Genomic DNA, 17,715 nt, shown 5'->3' on the forward strand with positions numbered 1-17,715 from the left:
TTTTCTCTTTATAAAAATATTTTCCAAAGTTTCCATATTGAACATGTATTTATATAACATTTAAAGGCAGGATTATACATATTATTACTTTAATATAATAAGAAGCCAAAAAATTTTACCTGCAATAGTCAGATGATCTAATTCTTACATTATCTTAGCTGGCCTACTTAATGTATTTCTCTCCTCCAAAATTACCAACCCCTTGCTATTTCTTAGTTCTTGGAATCATGAAAAAGACCCCAAACTGTAAAAACTTGAATATATCACACCAAACATCACTTGCCCTCCCTTCAAGGGATACAAATTACTGTGCTTGTAAAAATTCACTTTCCTAAAAAAGCAATCATTTAGATATATACTAATGCAGGATGAGAGGGAATAAATAAAAAATATAAGTTAGGTTAAACTTCACTTTAAGTAATAAATACATTTACATTTGCTGAAAATTTGGCAAACCTTGAAGAAACACATATAAAAAGGACTGATTTGAAACATATTTGCCAAATCACTTAATGAGCAATGCTAATGAGCAGTCGAACAGACGAAAAATGCTTAAAAATGGGCAGTGGGGTAGAGAAAAACAATGGATGTGGGTAGTCATGAGAATAATCAGCTCTAAACTGGGACCTTAAAAGCCTTGTAAAGTATCACTAGGGTTACTGAAAAGAGCAAAGTATTTCCTTTTACTTGAGCAAGAATTCTTGAGATTTCAGTACCATCCCATTACGACAACTACATAAAAAAAAAATAAAATAAAATCTTTTCCTTATGTAGGTGAAAGAACGAGACAAGGAAACATCAGCATTTCACAATGATTCCACTTTCAGAATCTTCCTAAGTTTCATGAAGGGGGCACTGCCGAGAAGCCTCGTTTCTCACTGACTGGTCTCGCTGCACATCCAAAACACAACTGTGGCTGAGCAGCCAGAGCGGGGACTTGCAGAGCGGGCACTCCCAGCTTCCTAGTGCCTAGATATGTACACCTGATTGCAAAACACACTGACATAGGAGGGAAATACGCAGCACAAACTAGGGAGCTGTTCTCACATTTTCAGTATCTATCACTCAAGAGTTTCTCATGAAAAATTCTATACTGAGAAAAAGAAAAAAAAAGATCAATAGTTCCTTGTGATTGCTAACTTGCTTGACAGACAATGTTATTTTATACCAGTTTGATCCCTCGCCAGGCAAATTACAGTGACTGCGTGTTCTCAGCCACAGATGCAGCGGCAGCGCGTCACAAGTAAACAGCATTCACCGCTCTGCACAATGACTGCTGTGACCCAGCCTCCCAGCACAATGGCACAGTGATTGTGGCTATGACAGCGAGATCCCGACTAAGCACACAATTAGCATCTATTGCAAGAAAGAATGCTCTACATTGTCCTTTGGCATGGAGGCTTTTAAGACGAGGGAGGAGAGGGAGGAGGATTATCGTGGAGGCAAGCTAACAAAACAACGAGGCTACAGCGGTGCCCAAGGCTGTGGTGGAGGAGGAGGAGAGGAAAGGAGCGGAAGCCATCGCATCCTACTATTCCCCACTAGGGAGCTGAAGAATTGTAACAGGAAGCATTTTTATAGCGAATAAAACAAAAAAGAACTTTTCATAGGGCAATTTTATGCTTTTCAATCAATTTAATGGATTCTTCTCATATAAGGATGCTAAATTATTTGAGGCTCGATGATGATCAAAATGACCCTAAGAAAGAGGACATTTACTACAGAAGAAAATGAGTGATAAACTTCTGAATGAGTTACATTTCCCTATATCTGTACTCCAAAGTTCTAGCTCTAAGTAAAGGGCTTATAGAGATGGCATGGACGACATGTTTCTTCATTTAATTGCAACACCTCGGATAGCAGAGAGTTGGGCCTAAACTGCCTCCTGCATGCTCTCTGCTTTCCGCATGCTCTCTATAGTGCGACTGCAACTTTTAAAAATTATTTAATTAATTTTCTATGTCTTTATTTTTTATTATTTTCCCTTAATTATAAGCATGCACCTAGAGAAGCACCAACTAAAGCAAATTTACAGAAATCCCACTTGAATCATAACTCGACAGCTCAAAGCCATTACACATTCTACAACTTCGGTGTAACCACTACACCATCTGACAACCTGTTTACGAGATTTGCCACTTCCTTGTCTCAGTGGTCTAAAATGATGAATGCTCAGACAAAAGGCAAAATAAGCCAGTCCCCTAGAGTCATATTAAGTCTACTAGTCGACTTATTTCCTATGAGAAACCCTTGACCTAGGCAGGCATGGACTAAAGAAAATTTCGTTTGTCAGATATCCATTGAATAGTATTGAATACATTAACAAACCTTGAATATTAAAACATCCTGAGCTTCAGATATGACTTAGAAATGCCAGTGTGATGTATCTGCATACAGGGAAGAAATTAAATAGCTCACGTAGTTCACATCATATAAAGCAGTCTGGTTTACATACTATTGCTTTTTTTCACCACTGCATCTTTCTTAAGACACTTGCCACCTCTCACCACATTACTGCAATCTGTTCAATGAACTTCCAGCCACCAGCACTACCCTCAGCAAGCCTGTTCTGAACATCATTCCCAAAGCTGTTAGTCATATTACCTTAACTGTGTTACTTTGTTCCACTGGAGTGCTACAGTGGCTTTTCAACAAATACAAGACTTGAAAGCCCGTCATCACTAGCACCCTTATCCACTATCGTGTGTCCCATGCCCACCTCTAGTGTTCCTGAAACTTCCTTGTTAAGAATATTCTTGCACTGGTTAAACTTTCTACTTTGTCTCCCTTGTCTAACGAGCATTTCCTATTGACATAAATGTTATAAATTACTAGGATGTGGACTGACCCCTCATCTTTCTGTGAAAAATAATTTGAGAATGTCTTCACCAGAAGACATGACTTTTAACGTGGCCCTTGAAGGTTGAAGAGTCTATCTCACAGGGTTCAATGCCATTCTAGATAGAAATAACACACATAAAGCTATGGAGGTATGAAAAGAGCCGTGCATATTCAGGGAATGGCAAATACAGTTAGGACCGAAGCATCAGGTACACAGGAGAAAGGTTAGGGCTGGAGGTTGGCAGGATCAATTTCTGCACTGTTGAATATAGTATAAGCTTTAATATTCAATTAGTGCTTTAACTTTGAGAAGGAGACATGACCAGGTATGTACTTTATGAAGATGACATGAACAGCCACGTAGATGATAGACTAATTGGGCAGAGGCTGATGACTGGGAGACTAACTAGGAGGCTTCTCAGTAGAGCTGGGGAGACATCACAGGCATTGGATAAAGTAGTAACAGAATATTTGGTGAGAACATGTTAAGCCACATCTGAGCTAAAGCAGAGATAACCGGTGACGCTATGAATACTGGGAGTGGAGAAAAGGAAGCCAAAGCTAAAACCCTGGTTTCTAAAACAATAATACCATCCACTAAGACAAGGAACATGAGATCGGCATGTTTAAACGGAACAAAAATGAGTTGAATGTAAGATCATTATAGGACATGCCTATCCGCCGGTGTCTAGTAAAGGAGTTAGAGTTCAGGGAAGAGGGCTAGAGAAAAAGAGATCAGAGCATATCAACGAATGAAGCTACAGGCAACAAAGAAGTCACCCAAGCAGGACATAAAGAAAAGGGGCATAAGTAAGGAACATTTAAGAGAGGAGAAAGGTCATTCAGAGAGAATTGTGGAGACTCAAAGATCAGTGGGGCCCAAAAAGAATAAAGAGGAAGAAGAGTTTTGACATGGATGCAACAGTTAGTAGTGGGAATTACTGCAGAGAAGTCCTATAGAATCGGAAAAAAAAAAAAAAAAAGGCCACTGGCTAGGACAACTAGTCACTGATGAGAGCAGATTAAACAGAAGAGTTAAAACAGAACCCAGTATTAATAAACAAGTCAAGTAGATATAAGATGAGGAAGAAATTACTCTAGAGACTTGGCTATTAAAGAAGAAACAAGGTTGCAGGCAGAGTATGAAACTCGGGGAAGGAGTTTTAATGATAAAGGGGACCTGCATATTTATAGCGCAAGGAGGAGAACCAGTGGAGAGGGGTCTACAGAAAAGAGAAAGTAAGATCCCGGAGATCAAAGGCATGGGAGAGAGGAGTTAGAAGGAAGAGGTAAGGCGGAGGGGACAGCCTAGGAAAAGGGAGGGTCATTTCGTCCTCTGAAACACAGACTAAGATAGAATATAGAGGATATGTGAGGTGACGGTGGGTTTTATGGCCTCTCTTATCTGTAAGTTAGAAGGCAATAAATATGCTGAGAAGGTGGAGACTAGAATAAAGGACCTGTGAAGTAGGAGTAGCCTGGACACCAGTGGGACAGGTAAAAGTGACTGCCTAGGAGGCCTGGAGAGTGTATCTCTGTAACAATACCAATCTGAACAGGTAAGCCTAAACAAAACATGCAGATATTCACAAACGTCTGTATCATGTTTCTGTGAAGAACATTTATCTCCTATGGATTTAAGTTCAGGCAGATGAAGTATGGTGGCTGTACTGTTCACGGACATGTCAAAGTAAACTTTGTTATAAACAATTAAAAACAAAACAAAAACCCTCGTGACTGAAGCTTATTTGCCACTGGAGAATTTTAGAGATCTAGGGTAAGATCTTGGCGAGCTGAGTTAGATGGGGGTCTACAAGGGTTAGATGGATGCATTCAATGCCAATGAAGGTCAAAGATCGCAGCGACAGGCTAACACACAAGGGTTGGCAGACGTGTTCTGCAAAGGGCCAGCTAGTAAGTATTTCAGGCTTTGCTGGCCACATGGTCTCTGTTGCAACTACTCTGCTCTGCCATCAAAGCATTAAAGCAACCATACACAATACATGAATGAATGTGGTTATGCGCCAGTGAAACTATGTATACTGTAAGTTGAATTTCATAAAAATTATGGATCATGAAATACTACGCTTTCGATTTTTGTCAACCTCTTAAAAAATGTGAAAGGAACCATAGAAGAACAAGCAGAAGGCCAGATATAGCCTTCATGTGCCAACCCCTGGGCTAACATACAGACCCATTTTGTGATGCTCGCTCTGAAACATGCACAGGATTAGAATTCTACCACACCGGTATTTCAGGTGTGAGACCTAATAACGGCCGATGGCATACTTCTTTACTGCAGTTTCTCCTCACATTGTAATAAAGACCAACAAAAGACTGAAGACCAAGAAAGACTGACTGAACTAAAAATCCAGATACCAGAGCTCCAGCCTCCACCCTGCCGCACTCTTGTTCCGAGAGCCCAAGCCTGACAATCCAGCACTATGTGGCTGCAGGGTTCCTATCTGAAAAAAAGTAAGTTTGTCAGTGGTGAATATAAGATAGAAGTTTGCAGCATGCATTCTCAAACTATAAAGCACTTTAAAAAAAAATCTACTAAAGAGTTACAGCAAGCTGTAGCAGAAGCATTCTCTAAATTGAGGAAAAATGTTCTAGAAGCTAGGTAAAAGAAAGGACCCAGAAATCTTCTACTCTTTCACTTTTCCTAATTCTTAGGCAGCTTAACTTTTTTCTCAAAAAGATGCACTTTTTAAAGTCATGTTACTGAAACAATCTCAGACTAAATTAACTCAGATGTCACCAACTCAGAAGCAAATTACTGGATCTGAACCTTCAACAATTTTACTGGAATAGGTCAACAGTTCTCACTTATCCAAAGACTATCTCAGAGGAAATAAATGTTGCAAATGCCACATTTTTAAGAAATATGGTTTCTTCAAAACCACAGGCTCCTAAGGTCATATCCTTAACTCTTGAATAATGTTCTTGACCACAAAGTCCTAAAAGTAAGGTAAAAGGAAGCAAGCTTTCAACCCTTCTCCTTTTATTCTTTCTTTATACAGAGGGTAGGCAGCCCTTAGTACTAAGCCAAACGATGGGAGGAACCCAACTACATGGCCCTCGACTAACACCACTTACAGAGTGGTCTGAGATCAGGGAAGGGAGACATCAGCTCTTTTTAACACTTCTTACTCTCCCTTATATTGGCAGGAAGTTTTATCCAGACCACAGCATTCTGACCTAAACCACAAACCACCAGGGCAGGAAGATCTCCATTTTCACAACCATCCTCTCTAGCACAAACTTCCTAGGTGATGTTATTACATCTTTATATACATAGATCCTACAGAAATGCTTGGCACATGGATACACTCAGGTGTTTGGACTAGGCTTAAACAAAGGAAGTATTTTCCTGGTTCACTCTTATAGACTCTGTAGAGACTGAGGTATAAGTTTTCTACGGAGGCCACATGTTTACGTTAAGCAAGCACTACTGACTTGACTCCAACTTGAGCAAGCCCCCTGGAGTAGTAGCATATGGTTTGCAGCTTATCTGATCCACCAGTTTTATTGGGTAAACTTGAATCGCATTAATTTCTCCACAGCTCTCCATGACCTGATAAATAAGCATATGGGATCTAGGAAGTCCTACTACTACTGTGAAACAGGTGTTCAGAGTGCTCTTACCCAGAGACACGAAGTAAAGGGGAGTCAACTACTAGGCACTTATTTGCCAGTGTATTCAAATAAGAAGAAGGACCAAGGAACCAGTAAATGATGTTCCTAACTGGTATACTGAGGAACCATTTAATCAGAGTAAGTTAGTCATAACCAAGTCTCTTGAAATTGTAGCTAGAAAAACTTGCTACATTAATTTGATCTTCTCACAGTCATTCGACCTATGACAAATGTAATGACTTAAAATTAGTAACCATGAAACATGTACAAACACTCCCATAACCCAAGAACATAGTACTCAATATTTCAACTTCCAGTATATTCAAAGTGTAATAATTTATAAAAATTACTTCATACCATTAAGAAACATGAGTTCATTTAAATAATACCTAGAGCTTATCAAGAAAGTCAACTTCAATATTATAATTGTTTTAAAATATAGTAGGTTTGAAAGTAACTAAGGGATTATATACCTCTAATGATTGGTAGGTAAATATTTGAATGAGAGTTATTCCATAGGGATCAGAGTTTTAAAACTTTTCTATTGAATTTAATAAGTCAAATGTTTCCTAGGTCTTAACAGTTAAAATAATCTCACTGGCTAAAGTAATCTGGTCATCATAATTAAAGCATTAAATCTTTTCTACTTCTCAGACCTTAACCAGTCCCAAGACCACACGCCAAATATTCTCCTCTCACTGCAACTACTGGATCCTTCTGTGGGTCTTTTCTAACCAGGACAATGGTCGAAAAGTAAAGCTGGAAAATGAAGGCTGAAAAGGGGCAGTTCTCTGGACTGTCCACTTGTTTCCAATTAATCACTGGTCAAACTGGAGAAGCCGCCAGTGTAAGCACACACAGACCAAACTGTGCTATCCGGTGATCTCTACAACTTCATAAGTCGTCATCAGATTTCCCATCTGCAGTTAATAAGGAATATTTTTTTTTTAAGGTAGTAATTCTACTTTAAAGACATGTTTTAGAATTCCCTTTTATATAAGCCTTTTCTCCCTTAGGCCTGACTGCTAAGGCTTAAATCAAATTTAAGGACAGTAAAAACAGCCACGGAATGTGACAAGAGGCCCCGTGTTAAAATAACTCAACCTGAAAAGAACAAGGGAAAAGAGTGACCTAATAGTCTGTCAAGGGTGTGATGTCGGCCTGCAGATTCTCGACAATTGCTTTCAATTTGGACTACATACAACACAATGCACGCTGTGACAACCAGCTGGAAGAACTTCCAAGTGAGGTAAGAAAGACACTATGGGATCAAATTCTACGAAGAAATAGGCTAGATCACCTCATGTCTGAAAATAGTGGGTTTTCCCTGCCTGGAACTAAGGGTAGACTAGATATCCAGTAAGAGTTCCTGCCCTTCACCATGTACAGTGCAGCAGCAAATTCGAGCCCAGCAGGCTACTGGAAAGCACTAGAAGCTGCTGAATAGAAGAGTGATGAAAATGGGATTTGAACAATCCTTCCTATTCAGCACAACCTGGGCTAAACACTGTTCTTCTAGCAAGGGACACAATGCATGTGACTTATATTCCAGTGGCAGAGAAGGCCTCTGACCCACTAATCTTGAGAGGTGGTAAACGTAAATTTAAGTGTTTTGACAAAAACACAACCTTTTTGGGGGCCCTAAAACTAACCACTTTCATGACTTTATTACAAAGCCTGCACGAAGAACAGTAAAATATACATAAAAGTCTGAAACAGCCAGACCCACCTTCCGGCAGTTTTATTTTGGCATTAGAGACAACTCTATAATGAGTATATAAGTGTGACATTAAGTAAACGACCGACACCTCCTTGCTGGTAGCGGACTCCCCAGAGGAAAGGCTAGACATCTAGTCCACACGCAGCCTCCTGCCTCCCACTTCCATCTCCAGATCTGACAGTCCTATTTTACTTTGCTAAGGTTTACTGTATTTTCATTTCGTTCTATACCTGTGACTAGGGCAGCTTTAGGTTGGTCATTAGACGGTAAACCTCATAAATGTGTCTCTTCAGTGTTTTGATGTAATAAGTATCATCAGTAACTGAGAAACTGAATATTGTGAAAAGACCAAGAGAAAGAAAAGTAATTGTATGGCACTAGACCTTAACTATTAACTACTAAGTAAAGAACACCGCAAGCCTTCGGCCTCAACTACCTCAACTACTTTTCTTATGTCGTCTTTCTTGGCTTCTCCTAGGTCATCTTCATGGCCACTGTTTCCTTGATCTCATGGCTCTTACTTTCTTTCTACCATTCAAGTAGGGTGTATAAAGTAAAATTTTCTAAATCGTTGCAAAACCAAAAACCTCCATTTTCTCCACAATTAGTGATATGCCCGGGTGCAAAATTATAGCTTGAACATAACTTCCCTTCAAAATTTTAGAGACAATATTCATTTTTTATCTAGCATCCAATATTACTTACGAATTATTTGAGGTCTGTTACCAGAATTTTAACATTTTCAGGATTTTCTCTAACTTTAGAAATTCAACCAGGATGTCTAGGTATAGGGTTTTTGTTTGTTTGTTTGGTCATTTGTCTATCCTAGTTCATCTAGTTCATGCTGAGGATTTGTTCTTCAGCTCAAAGAAATTTTCTTGTTATTTATTGATACTTTCTTCCTCTCAACTATCTGTTCCTGCTTCTAAAACTATTAAAGACGAGAGGTTCTGGATGTGTCCTCCATGTCCCTGAACTTCTGTTTTTTTCCCTCTCTTTTTGGGAGATTCCTTTCACTAATTTAGCTAAGTAGCTTGGTTTTTAGCCCTGTTCCTTTTTTTTTTTTTTTTAAGTTTTTCCAGAAAGTTAAAAATGACTAAAAATACTTATTTGATTCCTTATTTTCCTAACAATCTGTTCCTGTTTTAAAGATGTGTTGCTCTCTTAACTGTGAGCACACTAGGTTTTCTATCCTCCTATTTACTTGTTTCCTACAAACTCAGTTTATCTGTTTATTTTTTCTTGCTATGAGTTTTCCCAAAAAGTAAGACCTACTTAGTGGTTCATATTTATGTGTAAAGACTAAGTTAATCTGAAGAGATAACTAGCATTAAGTCCCTTCTGCACCAATACAGGTTCTACCCCAAGGGACCTCTGGCTTAAAAAAAAAAAAAAAATGACAATAGACACCATGGGAATGGGTGGATTATTCCAAAAGCAGGCTTCCCATACAGTGCCTAGACGTGCACCAGCTGAGGATCCCGACAATATAAAATAAGGAGGTCCTTATCCTAAGGGTGAGATGCTTTAGAAGTCCATATAATATTCCTCCTACCCTCTGCTCAGTCTGTGTGAACATTTGATGTTACCCCAAGCTCTGCTTCTCGACAGGAATCCCACACTTAGCTCTCTCTACCTTCCTTAAAAATAAGTATCCTGTTCTATCCTACAGACATCACTCCCACTTGTAATCATCATCCTTAGCACATGCGGGCAACCCCTACTGCTAGAATATCCTTTTACCGATCCAACCTTTCTTATCTAAAAATGCTATGAAAATGCAAAATAACACATGATTATACTATATGTACATATACATGCCCATATGCATATAACACACACAAGATAACTACAAATCTGAATTTCAAAATATTGATACTTTTACAGACAAACCCCATTCCTTGAAATACAATCTTATAGCTATGATGGAAAAAAATTAAATGCACAAATACGAACTGACAAGAGCTCCAAAACTCCAATGCATGAAACTTGTTACTTTATAAAGGTTTAAAGCTCCATGTGTTATAAACAAATGAGAATATCAAAGCCTTATGTTTTAAAGTAAATTAAGTATCATGAAGAGTTTGGCCATATTTTATAGTACCATTTCTCACATGAGGTCACACAGAAATTCAGGATATTAATGAGAGAAACAAAGGAAAACATTTCCAAGTTTATCTACACTAAAGAATCCCCTTAACACATGCTAAAGCCTAACTTTAATCATATTCCAAAGAATTTCTAAAACCACTACTTCACTTTATGTCTTTCTAGGTTTCAAAAAAGGTTGTCTTGTACCATCATTTAGACAATACCCTGTATGCAGCCTTCTGTCCAGAATTATGTCACTTCTTTGCTTCTAACTATTGAAGTGCTTCCCAATCATCTTAAGTCCAGAATCCTTAACTGCTCTGAAAGCCCTGCATACCTCTCTAGTTTCCTCTTGAGTCACTCAGCTGTTTTCTCCTTCATTTCTCTCCCTTAGACTCCCACCACAATGGCCTGCCAGTTCCTCTCACGTCGTGAGTCTCATCCCATCTCAGGGCCTTTGCATACGCTATTTCTGTAGTCCGGGCTGTTCTTCCCCCCATCCCACAGATACCTGCTTAACTCCTGCTGGCTTCTCGACATGTCACATCCTTTGAAAGCATGTGACATATCCTGGCCACAGCCCTCAGACTCAGGTTCATTAGCAATATCATGCTTGTTTTAAAGGAAAGGAAGAAAAAAAGCAAGAGCTGCAACCTTTGTAATCTATTTCGTGTACTAGAATGCATGTGCCAAAAGCCAGGTATTAAGTTTGTATGCCTAGTACCTAGCACTGGGCCTGCACCCAGCAAGTACTCAATACATTTCATGATCCAGCATTCTAATCCTCTAAGGTCCAGTGTTAGAGAAAAGGAATCTACAAATTCTTGCATGAATTGATTCTATTTTGTAGAGGTCTGTTACCAAGAAACAGGAATGAACACCTACCAACACAAAATTTTGCTGCCATAGAGGCAAATTTAATCAATTACCAGAGTAGTATGAAAGTAGTAAATAACTACTTTGGGATAATCTCTATTGTTTTATTTTTTTCCTTGTTGAGGTAGATAACAAAATAGCATGTCAATTATATAGTCATTATAATATGCATTAGGCACTGCCATAAGTTCCTGCTTATTTTATTAAATACTTTCCATGGTAGAACTGCAAAAGAAAAACAAAACACAAAGCCCGCAGAAGTATGTGGGATAGAAACTGCAAATTTCATAGGAGCACAGTCCCAATTATTTGTTACTTGCTGTACTAAATAACATTTCCAATCTGAAGCAAATGTACTGGGGATATTCTGAACATAAGAGCAAAGCAAAATTGTGACGGAAGCTCATGGCATGACACTATATGTGTCTTCAATTTCCAGCACATGGGGATAACAGCAAATGTCAAGAGACCCGTCTGCACAAAAATTTCAGTATGGCTCCAAAGAAAGGGAAAACCTTACAAAGCTTACCTAAAATGAACTGCACAGACTAAATTTTAATTTTGTGTCCCAAATTTGACAGAGCACCTTGAGACTGGAAACATGAACTAATGAGATAGCATCTTGGGTCACGTAAGGAGAGACCAAACAGGTTCCAGGAGACGGACACTTGATAAGCTTCTTGATGTCTCAGTTCAATCTGTGTGGCTTTACAACCACCTTCAGAGCACTGGTTTAGGGGATGACTTTCTTCATTGGCTAAATTTAGAAAGAAATGCTCCATCATAACAACTAGGATGAGAATGGGAACTGGTATCAAATGAAGATATTAGAAAAACTCAATAAAGAAATATCTATTCCTATTTGTTTAGCATATAATCCCAGAGGAAATGAGAGACAGTCATAGGGAAACATGACCCAAGATAGTAATTGTGCAAGGCTATCCCACTTGTGAAAACTATACCCACACTCTTCAAATGTGACCTGTCTTGATTCAATAGTTACAGACATTCAAGTATCTTAAGGCAAGATAAGCTTTTATTAACTGGCCCCAAATTAAGTGAGCCACATATTGGGTGTTTCAAATTACTTAGATAAGCTTTTTTATCATTATTTGATTATTCAACATCCCAGCCTCATGACATGAACTTAGCAAAGACTCTAGATTAGCCTTATTCCAATTTAGGATACCACATGAGTTAATGCTAACCATGAAAGTTCCATGGGTGTATGTTACTTATATTCTAAAGGGATGGGAAAAATAAGGGAGAATATAGAAAATTATGTCAAAAACAGAATGCATAGAAGAAAACGAATAGACTAATGAGGTTGTGTCAAATTTTCTACTATTCTTGAATAAATTACTCAAATTTTTTTTAGTTTGAGATTTCTAACTCTAACAAGTACTGTTATTTTTAGGTAGAGAAAACACTCTCCCCTCAGAGGAAAAAAAAACATATCATTAGTTTTCTAAAAAGTATAAATAGCCAAACGAAGAAGATTCCCTGTATTTTTCAGTTCAGTTTCTGAATAAAAAAAAAATTGTATATTAGGAATGTGTCCTTATATTTATATAGCACTTCAAATTTTCCAAAGTAACTTTGCATTCAACATTTTCTGAAACCTAATAGCTCTGTGAAATGTTAAATGTGCCCACTTCCTAAGCAAAACACTAAAAACAAGTGACATGTTCCTAATCATAGTTAAACAGGGACAGGGCGCTAAGTCTAACGACTAGATCAAAGACTCTTCCACCATATTTGTTCATTTGATAACTAGCATTCGACACCTACAATGTGACAGGAACTAGTCTGGGCATTGGCAGAAGTAGGCAGTGAACAAACAGGCTCAGATTCTCCCCCCATCCCCCACCCCGAACAAACATTTTAATGAGCACCGACCACCCTGTGATTTTTTTTTTCCTTGGATTGGCTACTCAGGTACCATTTACAGCACCAAAAGTTCAAATCTTTGTTCACCTAAGAAATTTAAATGTAGTCAAATTAATAGATCACAAAAACCAAACATTCAGAACTTAAAACATGTTTAAAGAGTTTATTCAGCATCAGCAATTCAAAATGAAACAGAGGCCCCCACCCTCACACTGTCTTTCCTCAAAAGAAGAAAAACAACCAAGATAGGAGGTTTCTCTAAGACTGCATATTCAAGTGCAGCATATTCAAGCATCGGTGTCTGAGTAAGAAAAAAAACAAAAAAACAAACAAAAAAAACAGAAAATAGCATTCTAGGCTTTTTTAGTTAATTTTATACCACACTGCAAATTTAAAAGTACCAAAAGATTTAACTTTCAATAGTTAGTTATTTACTTTTAATGTTACTTTCTGTACATTATTCAATAAAGCCATTTACATTATTCAAATATATTAGGAAAGAGACCTAATATTTAAGCCTATGTCTGCTTTACGAATATCTTTATTTAATCCCTTATGACTCTAAAAAATAAACAAATGTAGAAGAGGCTGAGAAAGCTTAAGTACCTTGCCTGTGCTGATTACTTGATACATAAGACTTTATAAATTACAAAATTTAGTCTTAAAAAACTGTTTGGAAAAGAGGAAAACAAGTTTGGAATCCACAATAAAAGTTTCGGTTAATTTAAGTAATTTTCCTATGAGAATTTAGGGATACTGCATACATATCAGTCATCTTGTAAGAATATATATACCTTGCACCAAAAATAATTATCCTATTGCAACTTAAACACACATATTTAACCAATTTGCAAAATTGCAGCTGTGAACACAAAGCACTTCTCTTAGTGGTATCTTAAAATGGTCATAATATTGGAGCTGTCTCCCTATAAAATTAGGCCTCGCAAAACATAACTTTCTCTCCTTTTCTTTAGAAAAACTAACTTCCTTCAGAAGAGCAGGGTTTTAATAAGCCTGTTTTCACAACCTCAAGACAAAACTTGAACACTTCCCTTATATTCTCCCATAATTTATCAAGTTTTGTTATGTAGATCTAGTCACAAAGTTGTCAGATACAGCATAAAGGCTGTTTGAAGACCTCCCAAATGGAGAATGTAGGCAGCAGAAAGAAATCTAAAGAAGTTACAACCCAGATGAGCTCATCAGCAATTGTACAATTCGAGACAATCTTGGGAAACATGCTGCCCAATGTACCTACAGAAACTGAGCTTGACAAACCCTTACTCAGATGTCTTCCTGGAGATGCTTCTTCATTAAGCAGGGAAGACAGCTAATTTGCAATCAAGAAAACAGTTCCTAGGGTATAAGAGGGAATAAGAAAGGGGATGTAAGACCAAGGGATCAGAGGGGATATGAGATCCACCCACCAAGTAGACTTTGGCTCCTCATAACTACAGCCCCTTTCTACAAGTTCTACAGGAAATCAGTCTTTAATTTTTGAGGAATTTTCTTCCTAAAACATCAGGGTCAAGAAACAGAAGCCAGATATCTACAATATTTCCTCTCTAAATAAGCAGCATCTTATCTGAAGCCCCAGGCTAACATTAAAGAACATTTACCTATCCCTCGGTAAAAGAGTGAGAGTGTATTATTAGACAGAAACAGGATGACTTTACTCTTTCTTCAAATCTAATCTCTAATCTCCCCTTGTCATGGCAGAAGATGGTCTAAGTGAACGACCTTTAAATTTTGGCTGTTTGCAACAAAATGCAGTAACTAAAACGGATTAAAGTAAATATGTTTGTGCATAGGAAAATAATGCTGCAAGCTGGTACTTAAAATGCCAGTCTTTCTTCTCAAAAAAAAAGAGATGGCTAATAAGGAAAAGAGTGTAAAGACTCCATCCTATCTTAAAATATTCAAAATCAAAACTGAAATGATAACAGTAGTCATTATGACATTGCGTTCACAAAGAATTAAAAATTCATTCATTTTAGCAGCAGCATCTATTATAGATCAGGTTCCCTTCTGGCTAGTGTTAATAACAAAACAAAGTCCCTGTCCTTGGATAGTTTATTTTCAAATGAAGGGAAACAATTCTGTCTCAAAGAAAATGCTCAATATTTGTTACTTGAAAATGCTGATTGTTCAAGAGAGAAATTAAGTCTAAACCAAAAGAACATGCTTTATTAGAATTACCTGAAACTTCTAAAACATGAAATGCTCCCATTATTCCAATTAAATATTTATGCCATATTATGAATAAAGTTTAAGTCAAAAGCATAATTTCTGATATCTGTTAATTTGCTATCGTTGACAAAGGACCCTCTTAATTGGAAGCCTGCAAGAATTCTTCAACATGAAGGACTAAATATGAATTCTCTATTCTCTTACAAAACCACACTAGAATGACAGTTCAAGTCTTATAAACCTACATGGAAGACTGACGAGGAGAGGAGACCCTATCCGATCATTTTTTTCATCTAGAAATGGGGGTGGGGGGGAGATAAGCATTAGGAAACTGACTTGGGTTTCAGCATTCTCTGCTCTAAGGGCCAACAGTGAAGTATAAGACAACAAGGACCTGGAAAGGTTCTGGTCTTGAAGGTACAAGGGAGACCAGGGAGCAGGGAGTTCTAAAGTACAGTAAACACAGGACAACCATTTCAAAACCTACCAGGAAAGAACTGAAATGCTTGGGCTGGCTCCCTGCCCAAGCAGCTGCTCCTCTCCTTTTCTCAAAGACAGGTTTTATTACTTAATCTGAAACAGAGAGCTGCTAGATTTAAGATACCTTACATAAATAAGGGTACCGTACAAAAGAGAACAGGAGGAGTCCATGAAGGTCAGTGCATACGAGAAGGTAAACCCAGTGAGGGCAGGACTTAACATCTGTTTTGGTCATGACCATATCTCCATCACCTACAATGGTGCTTGGTACTTAGAAGGTACTTAATAAATACGTAGCAAAGGAGTTTAGAAGAGGTATTTAAAAAAAAAATCTAAGACAGTAAAACATCAAAAAAAAATCAAGGATAGAAAACAAGAGATTAAAATATAAAATGTGAACATCAATCCAGTAGATTCAATATCTGACTAGAAGGAGTATCTAGAAAGAACAGAAAACTGGAGGGTGGAGGGGAGGGGGTAACTACAAAGAAATAATGCTTGAAATTTTGCAGAGCATAAGTTTCCAGGTTGAACTGCCCACTGTCTATCACAAAAAAAAAAAAAAAAAAAAAAAAAGTCACAAGAATCAGAAATGAGAATGGTATAGAACTTCAAAAGCAATCCTGAAACTAAGATATAATGAAACAATGCCTTCTAAACTCTGTTGGAAACAGCTTTTGACCTAAAATTACACACTTAGGCCAAGGGGAAAAAAATGTAAAAGTGAGGGTATAATAATGGCATTTTCATATCTATGAAGCCCTCAAAATCTACCTCTCACACATCCTCTTCCTTCTCCTTGCACCCCAAAAAGGAAAAGGACAATGTACTCTACTGAAAAAGGGAATATAAAGAAAGGAAAAGTGTTTGCATCTGGAAACATTGAAAAGAAAACAGAATTCCCAGGACAAGAACAAAAGGAAGTCCCACCATGATAGCTTTGAACAGGCCTGAAGAGAACCAGTTTGCACTGGAGTAAAAGAACAGGACGCCACAAGGAGGAACAGTTAAAAAACAAACAATAAAACCTTGGTGGGTTTATATGTCCAACCACACTGAGGATGGTTCATTTGCAGTGTTTGGGGATAAATTAATGACAAAAACCAAAAAAAAGCAAATCAGTGTCTTTTTATGACTAATCCTAGAAAAAAAAACAAAAAGCTAGATGAAAAAAGAAACAATAATAAAATATTATACGGCTAATCTTTCTATCATAATCAATTGATGTATCCTAAAATTAGTAAAAAGCTACTTGGAAGGATATGCAGAGGAAAAGTATAGGGGGGAAGGCACTACTAAAAGAATCAAACCTTTATCTTCCAAAACAGAAAGCCAATGGATAATGTTTAAAATTGTTAACTCAAGCAAATAACCATACAGGCAAAGAATTTATAGAGACAAACAAAAATCAAACAAATAGGCTTTGTTAAATAATTGCATCGAGGCAATAAAATGGCCAGGGGAAGATGGGGTAGGAATCTGCTATTTTCCTTAAAACATCCTTAAGACTAATACTTTCTAAACTACAGACATATTGCTTCATAAATACAAATTTCAAAGAAAAATTTAATCCAATGAATAACCTATTCTACTGGATTACTTATTTCCTAATGAGATTATGGATTTGGATCTTTGGATCAAAAGCATTCAGTCTCAAGGCAAAAGAAGGTTTACACTTATACAAATTTAGCGAAAGCCTAATTTTGGTTTTGAGATGCTAGTTCTCTGATTAAATAAATGCTTATATGACATTTAAATAAATTACATCATGACAAACTGCAGCATGTCAGTCCATTTCCTAATGACCTCACAATTTTGCTTTAGCTCTTTGTCAAAGGAAAATCGGATGATTAGTTACTTACTCTAAAATTTCAAAAGCCACCAGTAATTAGGATTATTTACAATTTAACAAAAGGATCTCTTTTTTCAAAATCAACCTTATATGTAAATGCACCCTGTATGCAAATGAACTAAAGCAGGGGTTAGCA

The 17,715-nt window shown here is 37.4% G+C and overlaps 1 protein-coding gene across 3 annotated transcripts in view; it reads right to left on the reverse strand.

Annotated features, from left to right (window-relative positions):
* The window catches only part of SLAIN1 (SLAIN motif family member 1), a 50,339-nt gene that overhangs the window by 17,274 nt on the left and 15,350 nt on the right, over positions 1–17,715 (reverse strand). The gene's annotated exons all lie outside the window — the stretch shown is intronic.

The sequence above is a fragment of the Rousettus aegyptiacus genome, unplaced genomic scaffold (genome assembly GCF_014176215.1).
Source record: "Rousettus aegyptiacus isolate mRouAeg1 unplaced genomic scaffold, mRouAeg1.p scaffold_m13_p_11, whole genome shotgun sequence".
NCBI classification, from domain to species: domain Eukaryota; kingdom Metazoa; phylum Chordata; class Mammalia; order Chiroptera; family Pteropodidae; genus Rousettus; species Rousettus aegyptiacus.